Consider the following 10,211-nt stretch of genomic DNA (forward strand, 5'->3'; position numbering starts at 1 on the left):
TAAGGGTTTATAGTAGTTTACATAGTTTAACATAAACAGATATAGAACACACTTTGATAAATATTCTGGTCTGAAACCGCGCAGCACAGGGCTCTCATGTTTCGGATGTGGTATCATCTTCGAAGTTTGTTTAAATTACGCCTATGCGATTAAAGTTTGCCCTGCTCCGGTGGTCAGCGGTTTTGCATATAGGTGTATTGCTTTGTTTTTCTTTAATTTGTATTGGCAAGGCCAAAGCCTCTTTATTTGATGTTCCATCTAGAGGTCGTGTATGAAGTTTGTTAAGATTATGATTTTTGGGTCTATAGTATGTTTAATTTTACAATCAGTCCAATTTCGCCTAAGTGACTGTAGTAAATTTGCTTTATTCCTTACATAATTGAGATTGTATATTGTGTAAACATATTCTGATTAGTTTCAATATCGCCAACTTGTTTCCGATGTCATAAATGATACTATCAAGCTTTAATTTGGTTTCAATAATTAAAACAGAAACCAGTCACATTCAAAACGGTTTGCTATTACCATTAAAATATGTATATGTGTTTATTTTGTGTAAAGTGAATTGTTGTAGGAGGTGGAGTTAGCCCTGATGGGAAGAGGATCTATGTGACGGACGACGGTAACAGGCTCCGCACACTAACAAGGGATGGAGAAGTCACTGTTACTCTTCATGATCCTGCATTTAGAATGGCCTATTATATACCCAACATACACGTGGCAGACACAGGACAAGTGTTTGTATGTGGTGCAAAAACTGTAAATCAAGTTGAAACGGACGGCAAGAAAGTCCTCAATTCCATAACCCTGGATAGTTTCCACCCTGCATCTGTCTACGTCAATGAAGACACAAGCAAGATGATTGTTGGATTTTTTAACAACGACAATGTCGTTAAATTTAAAACAAAAGTTTTATGACTCTTTATCATTTACATTTATAACATACGAAACTTACAATATCATTCATTATATTTTGTCTGCATATTATTGATTTCAGAATAAGATTTATAACTGTATAACAAATATTATCAAATTTCTTCCATTATAACAATTAGTCATCATATATACTATTGTTTTTGCTATGAAATTTATGTCATATTTTACTCTATAAAAGCCTACCATTTTCGTCATAAAGAACCAACATTGGTGTTGTTAAACACAAATCTGTTGTATATGTCTAGCCATTTATAGACTTACTTTTTGTGTAAATACGGTTTATTATTTGTTATGAAATGAACAGAACACAAAAGTTGAAATATGCAAAGTTATGTGACTGCAATCGCAATACATCGAATGAAAAGGATATTGAACCACAAATAGATCAAACATTTATATAAAACACGCGTGAAAGTGCTTACTTACAGTTTGATTAATATTTGTGAATTGCTTGGAAACATACATTCTACATTATTTAAAGTTACGTATACATTTTTACCAGATTTGTTTTAAAATATTGCAGTTCTAAATATTTAATTTAGCTTGCGTTCTGTGTTATGCTTTGTATCTTGTTGTTACTTTAAAAACAATTATTTCTCTCGAGCACATGCACTTTGACGTTAATGTATTTTGTGTCATGCTCTTGTAAATTTGTCTATGGTTAATAGCTTTACCAATATTGTCATTTAGTTAATGCTTTTAACATAACCAGGGATAGTAATAAGAGTTTGCTCACGGTGGTCAATCTATTGTTTATTAATTCCTATATTTCAATATGGTTCAATAATAATAGGTTGCTGTTCGACCAGAGAAAGTCATGATGTAAATCATAGATGGCGGTTGTTCACACCATTTTTTCCCAAGAAGTTCTTGCTTCAAATACTCAAATGACAAAACAGATACTATGCGACTAATGCTTTGAACATTAAATGTTTTAAGTCCTTTCTCAATAATAATAAAAAAAATTGTTACAACGTACCAATATAAATCCTCCATTTTGTAGCACGCTGCGTTTATCGTCCTCTGAATTTCCCAACGGTAAACATTTTTCAATATCAATGGCTTCATGTGAAATGGTTACACCTTATACATTTAAGCAGAATCCCATTATTATAGACGTGATTTCCTATCCTCCTTTTCCCTTTCACCTAGCTTGACATTTGACCTTCACTATTATTAATAGGAGAAATTACTATATGACGACTCACCACCATGTGAAATGTGTAGTATTTACATAATTAATATTTTACATTACCAATCTATGGTGATTAGATCTTGAGTTATTAAATGGAAACCAAAATGGACGGACATGGTTTATTTGGAAGCTTTAGACAAAGAAGGAATATTGCGATTAATAGTGGGACATTTATTAAGTCTTGAGAACGTACTTTTAGGGCTTGAAATACAACTTACGAATAATTTTGTCATTGTCAACCCATCAATATACATGCATAAGTATAGAATAGGAGACCGAATATTCCAATTGCCGACAAAATAACCCGGTACATTTTTAACAAACAGCAATATAACAACGCCATTAATATTGTTTTGTTGAAAAATACCTACATATTGACCGTTGACTTTAATTGAAACTATAAAAAGGGTATATGTTTTAGTCTTTTGTACTTGACATCTATTATTATGCATGTTTTATTCTGTTCAATATTTAACAGCTGGGTATCAGGTACATTTCTATTGATTTTATTGTGTTGTTGTTGTTGTTGTAATTATTGTATGCCACCTGTTTATACACACTATTTGATCAAGTAAGTTCAAACACTACAAGGGGATTAAAGTAGGCCATATGACTTTGCAAACGGCAATTAATTATTACAAATATATTTTAACAGAGATTGAACGTGGTTTTATAAAGGCTCATAGTCAAAATATAGTTTTATAAATATTTATTTTTCTATATTACATACTGTATTATAAATAATTTATATTTAAGAATATAATAGCTGTAATGCATGTTTTACGTAATGACTATATCATGCTTGTTTTGAAATAATTTGTATTAAATTGTATTGAAATCGATCGGAATTAACTTTTGTCATAACGGTATAATCAACAAACTATATTCTAGATACTCATAGTATTGGATACACAAAATCACTTAAGTTTTTAGTTACGAATTGACAAAAATATGGCAAACATTGTAAATTCTTTTAATTCAAATGAGGCATCAGTGTTTTCAGTTTGCATTATATATTGGCAAAATTATTAGCTCTAGAACATAAACAAGTCGTATGAAAACTGAACAGTGATTAGTTTGTGTTGTAATGGTTGTAATTATATTAGATATTATATTATATTTATAGATGACATCTACGTATTATTAGTTCACTTACATATTTTTGTCAATTAAAATACGGATTTATGTTCAGTATTGATGAACGCAACAGGTTAACAGTAAAAGAGTTATAAATTTATGTCTTGTATTGATGAACGAAACAGGTTAACAGTAAAATAGTGATGAATATATGTCCTGTATTGATGAACGAAACAGGTTAACAGTAAAAGAGTGATGAATGTATGTCCTGTATTGATGAACGGAACAGGTTAACAGTAAAAGAGTGATGAATTATGTCCTGTATTGATGAACGAAACAGGTTAACAGTAAAAGAGTGATGAACTTATGTTCTGTATTGATGGACTCTACACTATAACAGTACACGAGTGATGTATGTTAGTTCTGAATTGATGAACGCCAAAGGATAACAGAAAAGCAGTGATGGATTTATGTACGTCTCTTAAACATTATTGATAAACGCAACTTATTTAAAGTGAAATAAATTGTCGCTCTTTCATGTTACTGTTGACTTGGCTCTAATAAGCTTCCGAAATCGTCCTGTTGCTGTATTTCAAATATTCAGTTTCTCATTTACAATTATATGAACCTTATACAAGAATAAGAGCTACGCTATGGGCAGACTGGGTTTAATAGTGTGTGTTAAGTATCGTACAATATAAGCATGTTCAGTCTGCACATGCTAATCAGGGACGACACTTTCAGCTTTTATGGACGTTTTCGTTTAACTGAAGTCTCTTCTATATGAAAATCCAGTGTAGCCTCAATGTGTTGTCCCTGATAAGCATGTGCGGAAATTAATCGCACATGCATTAAGTCTGGTTTCCCAGAGCGCGGCTGAACTATATAAATTTCCTGTACTGGCTTTATATATACAAGATTTTCAATTTTGCGATATTGTTTGAAACGAGAATAATGAATATTAGTTAGTGACTAATACATTATCAAGAGTAAAGTCCTGATTCTTATTAATGTGGTGTTTTTTTGCATCTTTTATTGATCAGACTCTATTTAACAGTATGGACATATATACTGGTCGACTTGGGGCACACTTGCCTGCAACAGAAATTCCTTGGTATTAGACATTAAAGAGAGGTCATATAAAACTCGAACAGACATTTGAATTATATCATATTTCAACTGCTTAAACATTGCTGATAATGGAGCAACTGATTCTCATATTCGTTAATGAAACGTAAATGAGGCTAATTTGCAGGTCACAGATTTGTCTTCAGCAGTGGTCATGTTGGTAACTGGATAATAATAAGTCATAGCATGCAGAGAAAGCACATCGGAGGCCAGATAAATTAACGCATAATTGCAAGTCATTGATGTTTGTTGTTTTTTGTTCTTATCAGTTGTCATATTAGTAACCTATAATAATTTTAGTAAGAGCATGCATAGAAAGCGCATTAGAGGTTAGGTATTTTAATGCATAATTTCACGCATTGATTCAAAGTGTCCACTCTGTATTCAGCATTATTTCTAAAGATTCTTATCATAAATGTTTATTTTCTCTCGGTGTTCAGCAATGTTTCATTATTTTGTTTTACCAAACTTTATTTTCGAAAGATTGTTTTTCGTTCTACATTTGGATACCTGTTAGACAAACAAAGAAAGTGTTTTGATTTCACATCTCTGACCCATACCTCAAAACCACTGGCATAAACAAACATGAAATTTTTGACGGATAAATTGAAAGAATTAAACTTGTGGCGATAACGAGATATGTGGGATATGGTCAGTGGTTCTTGCAATTAAATTTTGCATATACTGATATAACAGATATAACACCCAATACTTTAAATAAACTGGAATTTGATTTTTTCCCACACAAATATTTCTTTTCAACATAGGCTATAGCGAAAAATAAAAATAAACTGCTAGTGCATAATTTCGCCATTGTCATTCAACGTAACCAAGTGTTTGAACCAGTATTCAAACCCGACCGTCGTTTGAGCTGTTAATTTATGTAAGATCATATGATCAAAATATTCACGAAGAACTTACCGACTTTCTTCATGTGTCAAATATCTTCATGACGATAAACAGATGATCCAGTTTTCAGATGGACGCCTTGACGGATGAATTGGCAGACAAACAGACGGAGGGTCAGTCTATAGTCCCCTACGGTAAAACACCGTTCGGTGACTGTCAATGACAGATTGGATATCGTTAGTTATGACGGAAAGTATACTCACACAATACACGTCAAGTTTACGTCCTACATTTCTCATAAATACGCCTATTGATAATACTGATATAAAGACGTTTGGTCGGCACGATCCGTACAGAGGATACGAAAAGATCTAGATTACTTGACTGTATGTTTTAAGACCAATGTTATGTCAGGGTTATGTGTTTAACAGAGACACGTCAATAGTTATACACATTCGCGTGTTCGTGTAGCAGCTAAACATGATCACAATAAAGCTATTTTTTCTTATGACACAGATTAAAATCAGTGTTGCAAAAATAGCCAATGTACACAACAAAGAGTGGTGTAACTATAGCAGGGTAATCGAATGATGAACCATGCCTATTATAAATACTAAATGTAGATTTAATTAATTAATATCTTACATTCAGTATACAGGGTTCTCCAAAACTGACGGTAATGTTACCATTTAATTGGCCGTTTTTCGATGTACCGGTTTGTATAAACATACACACTGCAAACAAAATCCGCCCTTTCAACTGCTATTAGCGATTTCGTAAAAACCCATACATATAGATATATGTAAGTACAGAACTACATTTTACATCCTTAATGTGTTATTTTTTTCGCGTTATTATGTCTAGAAAAACACTTAACTAAATAAATTAGCCCGTTAAGTTCGTTTTTTAGAGCTTTGAATGTGTATTGTGGACTTGTTGAATCTCAGAACAAATCTCAACGAAAACTGCGTCGGTGCTCTTGTAGCTGTGTTTGCGTTGTCATTCAACCGAACTGTGTTACATATGGTTCCTACAAGCGTCGATTTCAAAATAACGGCGGTATGCTGACATAATGAAGAACAACTGTGCTGTTGAGTATTCTTCAGCCATTTAGTGCTGCTATTGATTAAAACTGGGAACTTGTTCCTTACTTTGCACACATTGATTATAAAACATACTGGGTTAGTTTTGAACACAAATAAGTTTCCTTAGCCAGAATAATAAACCATGAACCACGAGTATGGCGCTTGGTTCAAGTTTACATGCCAAGAAAATAAAGTTACTAGTATTCAATATTTACTTGGTATTATTTATTCGCCATCAATTGCATATTTCTTAAAGTCGAAAAAACAAAATAAAACTACATTTAACATCTAACACGTCTTTTAGAAAAACAAAATTACGTACATTTCCTTAGATTGAGACAATTTAGCAACCCTGGAATAAATTACAATGATAACTGAGTTCGAGTAACACAATTTTGATCTTATTGTAAGTAAGATAAACAACAATAAAGTGTTTTGATGGAAAACCTTGACAAAGCTTATTATACCTACAGACATTGAAATATCGAATTCAGTTTATGCTATAATTTACACGCTTGTAAACATGTTTTACCGAAATTCCTTTTACACTAACTTTTGTCGAAATAAAAACAAAAGACCTTTACCTCAAAAGTACGGTCAAGTGAACAATTATTAAGAATTTAGTTAACCAATATGTGCGTTTAATATTATATTTTTATAATCAACATGTGCACTTTTGACATTCAAAATAGTAACCTATATAATAACATATATATGATTTCTATGTATCCAATTATTTTCAATGTAAATAACGTAGCATCATGACTCATGTATAGGTAAATCGCATCTTTTCGCAAGCATTACCAATGCTCTAAAGCCATAACAATTATGTCGATTGTTGACAATATATACAATCGCACTAAAACATCATTATAACGTTCTCAAAGTTTATTTTATAAATCACGTTCAAAATGTCATTTTTCATGTGTTGATATGTTAAATATTGTACGTGGGTGTTCGTTTTTAACTTATTCTCTATACCGCTGTCGATTTTACCGCACATCGATAGCTTTAACCGAGTACCGGGAGTGATACAATAACAAGGCTATAACTAGGTTTAGTCTTTTCAAGATTGTGAATTTGAGACATCAGAGTAAGCTTCATAATACAAATTCGAGTTTTGACGATATGTGCATGCGCATACAAGAATCAAGTCCTTAGTGAAGAATAACATGAGTCATGGCGATTGATGTCATGTGGTTTGAATTGTTGTATTAAGTGTTAACTTCTATACGATTGAACCGAATATTGTTTCACTAATGAACAGACATTATTTTCTGTATTTAACCGAAACTCATATTCTATGAAATTTATGTTGAGGGTGTTTCATTTACTAAAGCTATAAGTGTTATACGCAATAATCGTCATTGGTTTAAGTAGAAGTATTTTGTTTTTAATTTGCATGTGCTCAGTCTCCATGATCCCACTCATTGAATATAAATTATTCACATGAAAACCACTTAATAACGTCTTCTAACAACTCAAAGCTAGACTGGGGATATTGTAAATTGTACAGTACTTAAACCTTTATAACAGAACAGAACAGAACAGAACAGATAGTTTATTTGCGACTTAAGCATATACAGCTCATCGTCAAAAACAATAAATCAATCATAAATACATATACATACACATGCGTCAAACTAACAACAAATGTTTATGCATTTTTACACATAGATGATTTTTGTGAGAATGCAATATGAAAGAGAAAGAGAAGGCTCTTAATTGTTAAACAAAGTTAAGTAAATGATTATGATCCGTTAGTGATTGAGCAAAAATAAAATATAGACATTATGCAGTTATAAATTATTTACAAAATCACAATTTTGGGGAAAAAACTATTCTCTCATAAGACTATAAATTTTCGGCTCTAAGTTTAAATGCTTTTATACAAAAATTAGCTAGACGTATCAATACAGATTTTCTAGTCTCATTCAACAATTGTACAAATTTAAACATACTTGGTCTTCTTTTGTAAAAAACAGGTATACATGTACTTCTAATATTATCATATAAAGGACATATAAGAACAAAATGGTACTCATCTTCAATTTCATTCATTGAACAAAATGTACATGTTCTTTCATTTCTTTGAATATTTTGGTGCCTACCAGTTTCTATAAATAGAACATGGGAAGATAATCTCAATTTTGCGATTATGTTTCTAAATTTCGAATTTTCAATTTATATGTGGATTTGTAAAATCTTTTCATATAATATTCAGGGAATTAAATCCTTCTGTTCAACTCGAACGATACACCAATTTCAAATGTAAACTTTTCAAAAAATAAGTTTGTTAAACTGTCTAAAAATGAATATTACACTTTTACAAACTAATATACCATACACAGTATCAACCTAAATAGGCACATGTTTATTTAAAAAACGTGTCCATATTAGAAACATTTAAGTCAATCCCATTTACTTATTTCAAAGAAAGAGATGTACAATACTGAACTACGTAAATTTCCAAGATCGCCTTAAGAGCACTCTGTACATAATCGGCTTAAGTGTCAATAATTAACTATAACAATACGCACTTAAAATTGATAGACTAGATTTCGTCGACAAAGTCCTTTCCTTTCAATTACACCAACTTGGTTACAAGTGTTCTAAATATAACAATTAAGTTATTTTGTATTCTCCGAATTTTTTTAATATTCAAACCAAATCAAAAAGGTATGCACGAAATGGAAATATCGGATGTAGTTTGTAAAAGTCCATATCAGTATTATATCAGGTATTAGCTTACTTCACTATGCTCTACTTGCAGCAATGTCAGATGTCCTGTCGAATTACTGTTAATTGTGTCTGGTTCACATCCCAAGCTCACAATGTTGGGTTACCGTCTTCCAGCTGACAGCTCTGGAGCTTAGCACACGCAGTATGTTGAAATAATTTAGAAACATCTGCTGTTGAGTATTATTCAGGCAATTATTGCTGATGGCCAATAACACTGGGAACTTGTTCTTTTCTCTGCATTCATTTATGACAAAGAATACTAGGTTAGTTTTGAATTCAGATAAGTTTACTTAGCCAGGGTTGTACAACTGCACCACGAGCCTGGTGCGTGGTTCAAGTGTTCATGCAAAGAACATAGAGTTACCAGTACTAAATATTTACTGGGTATTCGTTTGTCACACGTGTTACGAAGTCCTACAAATTATCTATAATATGCACGTTGTATACGACTATTTCAGGGTGAACTGTTACGACATCGTGAAGCCCCAGACACCCTTTTGAGGATTCAAAATGAGTGAACAGAGAACAGAACTGTAAGTAACGTCACAATCTTTAGCTCTAATACACACCCTTCATTTCGAGAACAAGTAAAACCTTATTAATCTTTTTCTTTTCTAGTCAACATTCTTTTTATGCTATCATCGCTTTGATTCAACTTTGTTGAGTGCAGGAGGTCAAGGAACAGTGAGGTGGCAGGGGGGGGGGGGTGAAGGGGTAAAGACAAAGAAGGATGTTTTGTATAAAAACAAACACACAACAAAACAAAACTACAAAACTTTTGCTACAAAACTGAAAGCAGCTAAGCAGACTTTATTCTGTTTTTATTTCAGTGGTGAAAACGACCTGCATGAGTACACAGAGGTGAAAACGGCAAGTACTGGCTTTTCTGGAAAAAACAAAAACAGCAACATTCCATCAACTTTGAAATTAAGAAATAAATATGAGTTCAGTCATCAAAATAAGCTATTTGGTCAAGACAGTATTCTCCTAAACTCCATTTAAAAAAAATAAATGTACCACCACAACTTTGAATTTAATATAAGAAAGCAGTGTAGCTAATAAGTTAATGGCAGTACACTTGTACTTAAAATTTCAACCAATGCTAATATTGACCCTGACCGGGAATGTGCAATATTTGCTTCACGGTCAATAAACAACAACTTTGATTTACGACGCAAAGAAATTAAAAAGCGAGGTCG

The 10,211-nt window shown here is 32.2% G+C and overlaps 1 protein-coding gene across 1 annotated transcript in view; it reads left to right on the forward strand.

Moving 5' to 3' along the window:
* The window catches only part of LOC127836978 (transcription intermediary factor 1-beta-like), a 7,738-nt gene extending 3,977 nt beyond the window's left edge, over positions 1–3,761 (forward strand). Inside the window, exons 2-3 of the mRNA XM_052363653.1 lie at positions 1–3,497; positions 3,549–3,761. The exon at positions 1–3,497 is cut by the window's left edge and continues 1,764 nt beyond it. The gene's annotated coding sequence lies outside the window, so the exon portion shown is untranslated. The remainder of the gene's footprint in view (positions 3,498–3,548) is intronic.
* The last annotated feature ends 6,450 nt before the right edge of the window (positions 3,762–10,211 follow it).

The sequence above is a fragment of the Dreissena polymorpha genome, chromosome 7, assembly GCF_020536995.1.
Source record: "Dreissena polymorpha isolate Duluth1 chromosome 7, UMN_Dpol_1.0, whole genome shotgun sequence".
NCBI lineage: Eukaryota > Metazoa > Mollusca > Bivalvia > Myida > Dreissenidae > Dreissena > Dreissena polymorpha.